Raw genomic sequence first — 13,204 nt, 5'->3', positions numbered from 1 at the left:
TCTCTTGATTTATAACAATAATTGCTTCTTTGTGACAAGTATAAACAAAATACTTAAATTAACTATTGATGTCTACATTTTATTTAACAACATATGATGAAAATTTGGACCTTTTTCCTTTCCGTTATGGATACATCTGTATACTCTTTTTTCACGTTGCTGAAAATGAAACTTTCTTTCGTGAAGATTCTCCCACATACGTAGTGAAGCATTATTTATGTTCTGTTAAAGCTGAGAGTAATTGTATCTTTTTGTTTTTTAGATAGTTTTCATTAAAGTTTACTTACAAAAATAAAATTTAGGGCCTCAAACAAGTTTTTGTTAGTAACGTTTCCATAAAAATAAATTGTTCAGCTGAATACGATATTAAACACCTGTTTTCTGTGTTTTTTTTTAAATAGAGAACTTGTTCTACGTGTCTGTTGTCGAAATCGCCGATAAGTTTGAGTGCATTTTATTTGAGTAAAACAATCATTTACTAAGAAAACCAACACACGTTGACAAAACTAAGTTCAAATTTCAAATACAATTCCCTGTACGGTAATTATTAAAATTCAGTGTAATTAGAGCAAATTATTTGATAGGTTCAGATGTGAACTTTTTCACGAACTTTAATCATTAACAGCAAAATATTTGATAGCTTCAGATGTAAACTTTTTCACGAACTTTAATGATTTAGCTACCTCATGTTTAGTTCCTTCTATTTGTGTAGTCATTTCTATCGCATTTTCATCTTTGCATTTTCTAGCAAAGCACTACCAGACTGCAAAATTTTTTCCCAAGATGCTACGAGGGGTTGTTCAAAAAGTTCATAGATGAGTTCTATTGAATTTTATACAGGGAAATTTCCCCCACGAACTCTTTAACAACCCTCGTATATCATAAGATGTCGTAAAAGTTACGAAATTCTAAAAGTATACATTATCTATAATCAAAAGCATCAATTTTTAAAAAGGGCTTGTGATCCTTACTTTTTATTGATTTATATACGAGGGGTTATCAAAAAGTTCGTGGACTGAGGCTATAAAATAAGTACTATGTAGTCTGTGCATTTAAAATTTATATAGAACATAAAACAACAACAAAAAAATGTTGAAAAATTTAGTCTGGTACGTTAATTATTTGCCAAATTATTATAAAATGAAAACATTATATGATCACCCGGCGCTGTCGTCGTTTATTTTCATGACGTCCGGTAACGTCGTTGTTTTTTCAATGTCCGTTTCTTCTACCTCATACTTTTTTTGATGAGATTCCCTGGAGCTGAGTAAGGATTTAAACCCGCCTTATTCATATGAATTTACAATGTCATGAACAGTGGCCTTCAATGAATATAATATTCCAAATGGATTAATATATTGGGAGAGATCCGCGCTTGATTGTGCTGGCATATTTTGCTTTTGGGAGTTCAATATCTACAACACATGATCAACGTCATTTTTTGACGTGATTGATTTTTCACACCTTGACTGCAAATCGGCTTTAACTATGTATCCTTTCTCTCTCTGAATCTATTATGACATTAAAAGACAAGTATTCTGGATGCATATTATTTCTTCCTAGCCAGTTTCAACATATTTTAGGTCTATACCAGTTTTTTTCACGGGCAAGACTTTATAGAATGTTGGAAACGGAAACCCCTCCCCCTTTTGACGTCATTTTCAAGGCCTCATTTATTTTGACATTCCGTGTAAAATTTGCAATAAAATTTCATAGAATTTCCAGAATGAAGTGAAAATTTTATATTTTATGGAACAATTGTGTCCCAACACATACCTGAATTAACGGGAATTTCAGATGTCAAATGATCATATCAAAAGAGTTTTTCTCAGTTACACATGGGTAGCAAAAACGTCGTTTTCGAGGTTGCGCCGCCTGGACATACCATTGCTTACAAAAACATTACTAATTTATTAAAAAATAAATTTCATGATTTATGGTTTATTCTTTAGATAGAAAAGATGATGCTAACTAGATAATTTAAAATTCATTGATGTACCTAAAGCAGTTCTAATTTTATAACGCTAGTCCACGAACTTTTTGATAACCCCTCGTATATTATACCATGAGGAAAACGAACAAAATTAATTGTAAAAAATAAATGCAGATAAATTATTATGCCTGGCATTTTAATAACATTGATTCTTTGGAGAAAATTCTTAAGGTCAAGATCTAGTAAATGACTTTAGAGTATTTTTTCAGTGCTAAATCCATTATGACGTCATAATCACTTTCAACTTTCTCTTTCCCGTACTTTACGGCTCTAATAGAATTATGTAGAAAATAAAGTATTGCCATGGAATTCAATTTGAAATCACATGAAAAGTAGTCCCGATACCTATCTTAAATTTGACATTATTCTTAAGCAGAGACTAAGAACAGACTTATAACCGTTTTCTGAAAAACTGTAGGCAATCTGGATACATTTTCTTTGCCTGATATGGAAAAAAAACTCCCATTTTCAATACTGGTTTTCTTATTTTTTCAGTGAAAATGACAGTTTAAAGTATGGTTTTTCATCTTGTTTTTCTACAAATTATGCCCCGAAACATCTATTTCGGCCAAGCTAATATTATAAAGCATCATTTAAAATATTAATTTCTTAAATTTGAAAAATCTGTAGGCACCTTCCATTTACTAGATCTTGACCTTAAAGTACACACTTCTTTGGAAAACACTGTCGATCTGGCATCTGTTAGATTATAAAGAAAAGCAGCCTCGACCAATTATATGATGTCTTACACAAAATTTATATGCAAATATTCAGAGAAAAATTGTAAAGCTAATCAACATCTTTTTATCAAATCGAATGCATTCTTAAAAACTTAGGGAAGTCACATTTCCTGGCATTTGCCTGGCTTTGTTCATTTTGCAGCAGGTCTATAATTAAGAAGATCTACTTCCTTATTCCATACATCATTGATTTCCTCCCAAAATAATTATTTTAGAGATTTATCTCTCTTAGGCGAAGAAAAGTTCTTTTCTCTCTTGTATTACATTCATCCGGACAAAAACGCGGATTTCAATCCAATGAAGCCGATGTATGTTGGAATACCACTTTTAATTAATTTTGTATTGCATGTACATGTCCAATTTGAAGCATGATCCACCCAAATTGCAATACAAGGTATGACACAAGTTGCGTGTGCCGTATGTGCCTGTTTCAAGTTTCTTTACTTTTGGGAGCATAATTTAATGAAAGAAGACATGTTTACTATTTATCAATATGAATACCGGTAGGTAATGTGTCATTTGGACGATTCCTTGGGATTAAGCATTGGCGTAGCGAGGGGAAGTTAGAATAAGTTTATTCACTAGAATAGTCCTTGAAATTGTTTGCGCATCTTTTATCATAATTACTGTTTATGAATCAATAGAAACTAAAGGAGTTCATTTATAATTATACATGGATAAGTTGTCATTAGGCAGCACAAGTTCAAGTTAATTTATTCACTCAACCCAATTAAAAATACCCGGTATATAGTACATGAGGACTGAAAATATTTACAACCAGTCTACCAGAAGCCACAATTTATCGACATCTTGGGAAATGTCCCTCTCTTGTACATGTGATACATTTAAAGTTTAGATCTAAAGTTTAAACTTATCTATAACTATCTAGATAGTTATAGATAAGTTTAAACTAAACTTTAAATGTAACACATGTACCCCTCCATTCAGATCCAAGCTAGTACTATATTTTCTTTACAAGAACTTAAAGAAAGCTATTTCAAATGAGGACACAAGGCACAACCCAGCAAAATTTATATTAGTACAATTTTCTTTCTTTAAAAAGTTTATTGATCCTGCCTAAGTTATTAAGAAACTCATAAATAAGCTTTGTTTAAGTATAAATTACTAATTAAAGGTAAAATCGTTAACTTTAAAGTTGCTTTCATTAATGTATGCAAACATTAGAAAACTGAGACCTTAAGTATTTTTTTAGAACCAGTAGAATTATATATAAGATAAATACCCCCTCCTCCTCCAACCATAATTGAACTACCGGGTATTTATTTTTCTGATCAGAATTTCTTAAGACATATAACCCCTTTTTTCATCAATTTATTTTAACCAAAATAAGCAATTGACAGCTTTCGAGACAATATTAAATCTATTTGTTCATTATGTACATGCGTATAACATTAGACATTCATTATAAGAGTCTCTTTTGTTTATAATATGCTTTTAAATCACTTGTTTTAAAAAGTCCAAAATGAAGGGAACCCCAAGTCTTTCAACAGGATTAATAACTTTTATGTATTCTGTAGAAGATTACGCGAGGCGATGGGCCAAAAGGAAGACCTTGGTACTTTGTCAGAATGGATTATAAGTATCAGATGGAAATTTTAAATTTTAATAAAGCGACTGCGAGGCAATGTGAAAACCACCTATCCTTGCTCTATTACATGTAATTCAAAATTGAAATTAAGAATTAGCAAGACAAAACATTCTAATAAGTTTGTAGCTTGTTCCCCAGGTGACAACGAAAGTAACAACATTGTTTTTGTGGCTGCATTTCATTTCCGGAATTTTTGGTAATTATCAACTTTTCATTTCCGACATTTTTCAAATACATGTGTAGTACTTATAGTAACAGATTTGATAACTTTACTTATGAAAAATTTAAAGGAATAAATCATAAATAAATCATTGAAATCCAATTCTGTAAATCTATCAGTGACTTGGACATGAGTGTGGTGCTGTCACTGACATTTAATTTAGTGCACATTAAATGTCGTGAAACAAGTTTTATGCTCATTGAACTTTTTAACCTAGACTTAGTGCTACATATATGCATATATGTAAAGATGTTTTTTGGGTTTTTTTTATCAGTATTTTGGTATAAATACTTTAAAAATTCCATTTTTTCTTAGAAAACATTGAATTGCCGCACAGGTAAATTCTGGAAATGAAAAAAAAATTATGTCGGAAATGAAAACAAAAAATGTCGGAAACGAAATAAAAAAATGTCGGAAATGATATGCATATTTCCTGAAATGAAATGCAGCGGTTTTTGTTTGTAAGGCACAGCTAGGCACTTGTTTCGGAAATAAAGTTTTAACCCATATTATAATTATATCACAATATATCTAACTCCGGAATTACACTCAGTACCACCCCTTCGGAAAACCACTCATTTCCACTTTCAGAGGAAATGCACTGGCAAGCTGTTTATTACAATTTGCCGTAAGAAACAGATTTTTAGCCAATCAAAATCTCTGTGCGGGGTTGCATATGGCGAGCAGACTTTTGATGCTGTTTACGGAGATAAATTTAACTTGTATTTAATTCTACAATTGTAATACAATTTTTTCAGCGTTTCCTTTTATATTGGGAAATTCCTTCAAAAACATGTCAGTTTTATATTTTTTCCAACCATCAAATTAAAACCATACCAATACTGGTTTAAAAGAAAAAAAAACTTTCATATACAAAGATGCATGTACATACATGTAGCGGGTTCAAGTAAATATTCTACAAAGCCTTTTTGTTTAATTCTCACTGAAATATTAACAGAAGTGAAGGATTGCATGTACTATGATTCGATATCCCTTTGAATTCGAAACAAAAGATAAAACAGAGTGTGACAGGCCTGTATCATTGTTGGATATTAGACTATGTTGATGGTAAGCTAGCAACAGTTGCAAAATATAAAAATCACCTGCATATGAGGTTTATGTCTCTCAGAAGTGTCTGAGATGAGGAAAGCCACAGACAAATAAGTTGATGATACAAGGATAAATACGGTATCGTTAAAAGTCTTGCAAATTCTATGGCCGATATCACTTAACCCGATCATGGAAATGAGCACACGGTTGGCGTGACAGATCGAGAGAGGATTTCTACTATCAGGCCCCTATTTTACTCCATCATAGCACTTGGTCCCTTCTCTGCTGTTTTTAGAGGCTCGTGTTTGCTCTGTCCCTGATTCGTATTGATTTAATGACTTTATATTATTGCTTACTGTTTGTTCTCTTCGTATTTCATTGACAAAAATTGAAATTGGATTGAAAAGTAAAATAATCTAGAGTGACACCCGAAATAAGTGTCGGGTTAAAAAAGTAAAATAAGAAGAAAGTGTGAAAGTATTAAATTAAATTTTACTCACTGGTAAAGGGGGAGGGGTATAGGAGGAGTTTAGTCCGGAAAAGAGATGGGTACTCTTCAATATTACAGAAAAAAAATGACCGTGTCCATGTTTTGCTCTTGGAAACCCAAAACATTTGTCCGATCAAAAAGTAAAATAAGAGGTGCATAATAGCACTATATAACAAAACTTATGTGATGTGAAAGTTTCATAAAATTTCATTTAGTGGTAAAATGGGAGTTGAGGATAAGAGATGGGTACCCCAAAGCGTAGCTGACGGATGTACTTCTAGACGGACGGACAAAAGGACCTACGGTCGGACATCCAAATCACTATATATTCCCTCTCGCTTTTCAAGCGGTGAGGGGGGGTATAAAGTTAATTATAAAAAATTACATCACCTCAAATATTGTGGTATGTTTTCGTATTTTATTTGCCACATTATTTTTTTATGTTCAATTACAATATGTTGCATTAAAATTCAGAACTCTTCAGGTCTCAGGAATATGTAAACTCAAATTCTGATAATTTTTTAGACCTTGACAAAACTTATCAAGAAAAAAAATTTTCTTCAGGAAATGCCAAGTTAAGTTCTTTCTTTTGAGGAAACATCTACATGTAATAAAAATAATTACTGTAATATGATGATAATTATATGCACATGCTACAATGAAAATAATGTTTTGTAAGGTACATGTGAATGTAGTTGAAATCTAAACCTCTTTAGATGTGCTTTCAATGCGTAAGGTTAAAACAGGATCTTAAAGTAGTAATTCTGTAACTCTCTAATGATGGCTCCTTCGAGTGGTGACAATTCCAGGAACATGTTCAAAACCATCAGTACTCTGGAATTCTGCTCCTTGCTAACAGCATGCAGAGGGAAAAAAATAAAAAAAAAAATATTGCGCACTATAAATAAAAAAAAAAATTGTTTTTTTCCTTTCATTTAAGGTTGCATTTTAATTTAGCTTTGAATTAAACTGTACAAATAATTTGGAAAATATTTCCCTCTTTTTTGTTCAGAAGAATGTCCAAATATAAGTTTTGACCTTTCGGAACAATGTTCAATTGAATATTTTCTTTTAATTGAACTTTGGTGAATTATATGAAGAAAACTAACATTATTCAATCCCAAAAGTCCATTTATTATGTAAAGGGTGACAAAAACAAACAATGATCCATTTAAAAAACTATAAAATGCAAATATATGACGAGGACATAAAACACCGATTGCTGGAAAATCCAGAGGTGGGATCAGGTGCCTGGGAGGAGTAAGAACCCCCTGTTGACCGGTCACACTATTTACACAATACAATGCATAGCAAACTCGGATCTCTTAACATCGAGGGTGGGACAGGTGGAAGAGATATCACCCCCGCCAAAATGCCACACCCGTGTTGTGTGCTCCTTGTCATAATCGTGAAATAACAGGAAAATCCTCAGACAATTCAACCTTACGAGGCGTATGAAAAACGTCAATCAGCATTTTACTCGATAATATTATTTTAATCTTGTTGCAAATACGCCCTACCAATCCCTTTACTCTACTTACGGAGCATTTTTATTATAAATTTAATATTTTACCTTTGCATTAATGCCAATTTTCTTATTATGTAAGTTTTATTTATTTCAAAACATTATGAATTGAAATGTACTTTACCATGAGAATATTTTTATCCACATATCCTCTTTTTTGAGCAAATCTCTGAAATAGTTTAGTGTTCAGTATATATCTTAAATTTATCTTTAACATAAACCATGAACACAGCTATGCATGTTATGATAATAAACCGAGTTTTGTTCATTAACTTGTTCTGTCAAAACCTTTATGAATGAAGAGATAGAATATAAAACCAAGAGCAGGTTTAAAGAAAAAAACACAATTTACTGTATACAGTTTTCAAGATCAAAGGTTTGGATTTCAAACAAAGCACTGATGTACGAATTACTTCAGATCATTACTCATTATTTCATATGCCAATTGACATTTTTCTTTCCATGTGTAATTTCTTTGTCCCGTGTTACCAGTTACTGCCACTCACCAAGGACATCTTTCATTAGAAAGAAACAAAGACTTGGATTTCAGATCAAATAAATATGACGTACTGTTTGTAAAAATCACCAAAATGTATGAGAAATGTCGAAATGTTTATCTTCTTTCGAAAACATATATATGAAGAATGAAATAGGGGTTTGCTATGAACAAAAATGAAAAGTTCGTTGTAGTTTGACCTAACAAAGTAAAATATATATTTCAGAATTAAATTTCTTACTTGAAGTTATTCCCAGTCCAGGAACATAGACTGTATGTAGAAACCTTCATTCTCTCGAAGAAAAGTAAATCAAAACATTACCTTTAATTTAATTCTCAAGTGGTATGGTAAAGATATATGCGTAGAAATTCGTGTACTTCATTTTCTTTAAACCTTAAGCTAAGGAAATGAGACATGTGCTGACTTTAAATTTGTGGTATTGACTCTACACAGCTGAATCTACAAACATTATGTTAAACTTTGTAGTTACATATTTTTAGAGTTATATCTAAGAAAATTATTGACTTTTTAAACCTTTTATCTACATATATGGCGGATGTGACGGGTAGACAAGGATGCTTACTGCTCCATGGAACCTGATCCTACCTCTGACGGTTTAAAGGCCCGTGTTTGCTCTTCTGATTTGTGTTGTGTGAATTTACTTTTGAGATTGAATCATTTGTTATCTCCATATTTCTTTTTTTTAACTCTGTACTTACACATTTTATTTTAAGTTTTGTCTCAGAAAATATCAGCTTTATGAAATAAATAACTCTATTTCAGTCTTTTATATGAAACACAGTTGTACATAATGCTTTTAGTATATATTCTTCAATAGAAATTGATACACTGAGAATGTTTTTGTAGTTTGATTGAATTATATACTGCCTTTGTATGTTCTACCCTTAAACAAATTGTTTGTAATGACCAAAAGTCACGAATAGTGTGTGTGAATTGTGGTGTTGAAAAATTTAGATTTGTTAATAAAAACACAATAAATCTACCTTTCATTAAATGTACTACAAATCTACCTACAACGTATCTCTACTTGTTTACGTGTATTCACAATGTTAATGAATCATTTGAAGATGACATTGTCCAGTGTGTCATTTCCCATGTGAGAGAAGGTAAACACAGGTGATAAAAAATTTATAGTAGATATTGGAAATATTGTCAAAACAAGCCTAGCTATTAAAGGTGTGACTGGTTCAACGACCTCTCTGTCTCTTCATTTCCTAGCAAATATTAGGATTCAGTCATCATAATTATATTTTTGTGAAAACTGAGACTATACGTCTATTGAATTAAAATCCATAAAAAAACTAAATGATACAATTTGAAATTTTGAAGTCTGAGTGGTATTTCAAATTTAATTCAAATCGCAAGATATGGAAATTTTCGAGGTCATTTTTTATATTGAGGAAGAAGTTTATTATATCAAAAAGCTTATTTTATAACATAAGAGATGGTTGTATAACGTGGAGAAAAAGACAAATGCTTTGATTTAATTGACTATAAAAAAAATAGTTCTTTTAAATTTTTTAATCTTTGAATTTCTTGAGTATCTACGTTTGATATACACCACTTCAAGAATATTCTGTAGCACAGTACTTCTAAGTTTCTCATTATGAAACAGTTTTTCATGTTTTTGTAATGATAAAAGACAGGGACTTGATAGAGCATTTGCTCGACCAGCAACAAGTAGGTATTTTAAAGAAGTTTTTAGGAATCCTATACATACACAGGGTACATGTTCATCGAACTAAACACATTGTCAATAAAATAATATGTTAAAAACAAAACATTTAAAAGTTTTAATGAAATCAATTAAGAACTGTAAGAGTATAAGCACTTTGAGGGATTTTTTTATAAAAATAAAAATCTAGCTCCGTTTAGTCTTTTATTGCAATGGTTTTTTGTTCAGTTTGTGGTATGAATGAAGATGTTTTAAAAAATGGGTCATTTTTCAAGAACCAATTCTTATCATATTTCACAAAGGCTTAGTTCAAACTGTATAAAGGTATGGCTGATGCTTAAGCTTTTCAAAATTACGTTAAACTTCATAAAAATACGAGTGAAATATAAAAACTCTAAAGTCATCCGTTCTTGAAAAACGTTATGGCCAATAATAATGTTAAATTTAGTTAAATTTTGCATAAATGGGTGAAATTGCAAAGTCAAGATCAAGAGGTCAAATATGGTGCCAAAAGAAATGTCTTGTCACAAGGAATACAATATCCCTGTAAAATATTAAGGACATACTAGAAATTCCAAGAAAGTTGAAGTAATGAGCAAGGTTAAAATTTGTGCAATTGAAAAAAGACAGAAAAAATAACGAAGCAAAGGACAGGGCAAAAACTGTATGTCCCTAGGCCTCAATCTTCAATTACAGGGGCATAACTAGGGATGTGACCCTTAAATCAAAAGTCATTTAACTAAGAACTTGATCACAGTGGACTCTTTTTTTGAGTTTAAAACATATTAGCTGAATATTTTAGATACTAGGAAGCTTTAAATCTAAAGCATCGTAGATTCCAAGGGCCTGTCAATTTAAATGTAGATCAGACTTGTACAAACTAGCATTCTAAATTTAACAGCTCATTGATTTAAATTTAAAAAATTGTAACTTTTTACGAGGGGGGATCAAAAAGTTCGTGAACTATCTCTATATCTACAAAACCACAATTCAGATTAGAATAAAATTTGGTACACACATAGCCATACACAAGTTCTATAAATAGCATATGTTGAATAATGTTTTGCTCCTTATTTGTGACGTCACAATGTGAAAATGACGTCAATATGTAGTTCACTTGTGACAAAAATTGGTTGTCTCAGTCTGTTGCCCAGTAAAAACAGGTTTAAAAAGAGTTGTGTTTTTAATTAAAGAATTTGTAATGAAAGACCTCCAATTTACAGTTTGAAAAATAGCTGAATATCTTAACAATATTATAATTATTAAATACCTAAGATATCGTTTACTTTAGATTTTTAACATATTAGATATGATAAAAGGAAGCACCCATACTTTATCCACCTGGTAAAACGACTCTCCCGAATGGGGATTTAAAGCGGCACAGTGAGTCAAAATCATATTTTAATTTTAAGATATCTGTAGCATACAGAGAAAGACTTAAGAAAATTATGAGTATATAGCGAAGATATGACAATTAAACTGCAAGAATTGACTGCACAATATAAGTGCCGGAAAAACAAAGGTTGTATCTACCGTTTCGTTGTTTCGTATATGTCAAGGTCACGCTACTCTTATTTTTTAGCTCAAACTTGTAAAAAAATTCAACTGGAGCATGCAAAGGTGAGAAATATGTTCTAACAACTTTTTAAAAAGATAACATCAAATTTTTTGGTCTACTTATATTCATTCATGGATACCCTAGACCATGGTAACTATGGAAACTTATTCAACACTTTTCTGCGCACGCGTATAATAGGGAGGAAGAAGTACCAGGGTATTTTGCAATATTTTTGTTCTGGGGCAGACAGAAATTATTTTCACTTTTATTTTTCCCCATAAAAGTTTAATTTTTAGGTTCTGAAACCTGTAATTTTCTGAAACCTAATACTTTAAGGAATTGAACAAAATTTACAGAGGTCATGCGAAAATTCTACAATTGTCAATTTTCCCCTTTGTGCGTCACTGTGCCGCTTTGAGTTTTGATGGTCGCCACGCTCATTTTGGGAAAGGATATTCTTATCCACTCATTCTTTTTCGGAGGTTTGGCCATTTCTTACAAATAACCTGTTCTTGTTATAAAAAATAACTTGCATTGAAAGAAATATAAAACTCAGAAAAACCTTTCAGCTTTCGTGACAGAACCCTACGGAGCAGGTCACGTGACGGCCTATATCACGTGATTCGCGCATGAGCAGAACAATGGCAGACGTGCATTAAAATCGGAGAGGACTAATTTAACATATAATCAACACTGAATCCAAATAATGTTTCTTTCATGGAAGGTATTCAATTAGTTCGCGAACTTTTTGATCACCCCTCGTACTTTAATTTTTTTAAACATGTTTTTGAATGTTATTCCCGGAAAAAAATTATATATGGTTTGTATCCCTATTGAACATATATTATATAATCATATTTTTTAAATAACAGAGGTCTGTTCAACAGAGCGAGTGCTCGCAAACATTTCTATTGCAAGTCCAAGAAAGTTCGCTCTGTTGAACAGGCCTCTGATAAACAGTTTCCTTAGTAATTATAGATCCTTAAAAGTCTATTAACCATAAAAACCACCGACTAAAATTCGAAAGATCACGGGGGTATCTTGTTTTCTGTCCTGTCTGTTATCTGTTTTTCTGTCAGTCTGTTGTCAACTTTAACCATAACTGTTGACTGGATATGACTATGGCTTTCATATGTCAAAGGTGTGTTTCTTGTGACAAGACATTTCTTTGGGTACCACCAAAATTGACCTCTTGACCTTGGAGTGTGACCTACTTTAGAAAAAACACACTTTAACCTTGGTCATAGCTTTTGAAAGTTGGAACTAGTGCTTTAATACTTCACATATGTATTTATTGTGACCAGGCCTTTAAGCTGGTATAAATATTTGTGACCTTTTGACCTTGACCTTGACACTTTTTAAAAACTTTAACCTTAGTCATAAATTTTGAACAGTTAGAACTAGGGCCTTCATATTTCACAGATGTATTTCTTGTAACAAGACCTTCCTTTAGGTACCAACACTTTTTACCTTGACTTTTGGAGAGAATTCAACTCTTGGCATAAGGTTTCATACGGGGCCATCAGTGTTTCACAAATACAAACACAACTTGTTTATATAAATATGACTCAAAATTGTGGATGACTTTGATTAAGATTATTTCCTTTTAATATTTTCATCCAATTTTGCTGTTAAAGTCTTCCCAGTACAGTTGTATGGATTATTGTGGCACGGGATTGAAAGATACCGGGGGTATATAGTTTTGTCCTGTCTATCTGTTTGTCTGTCTGTTGTCAACTTTATCCTTGCCCATACCTTTCGAGTAGGTAGAGCTATGGCATTCACATTTCACAGGTGTATTCCTTGTGACAAGACCTTTCTTTGGG

This window comes from Saccostrea cucullata, unplaced genomic scaffold, assembly GCF_032062105.1.
Source record: "Saccostrea cucullata isolate Sc308-1 unplaced genomic scaffold, CSIRO_AGI_Scuc_v1 ctg334, whole genome shotgun sequence".
Classification (NCBI taxonomy): domain Eukaryota; kingdom Metazoa; phylum Mollusca; class Bivalvia; order Ostreida; family Ostreidae; genus Saccostrea; species Saccostrea cuccullata.
The sequence above is the reverse complement of the archived record's forward strand: the minus strand, read 5'-3'. Positions refer to the sequence as shown.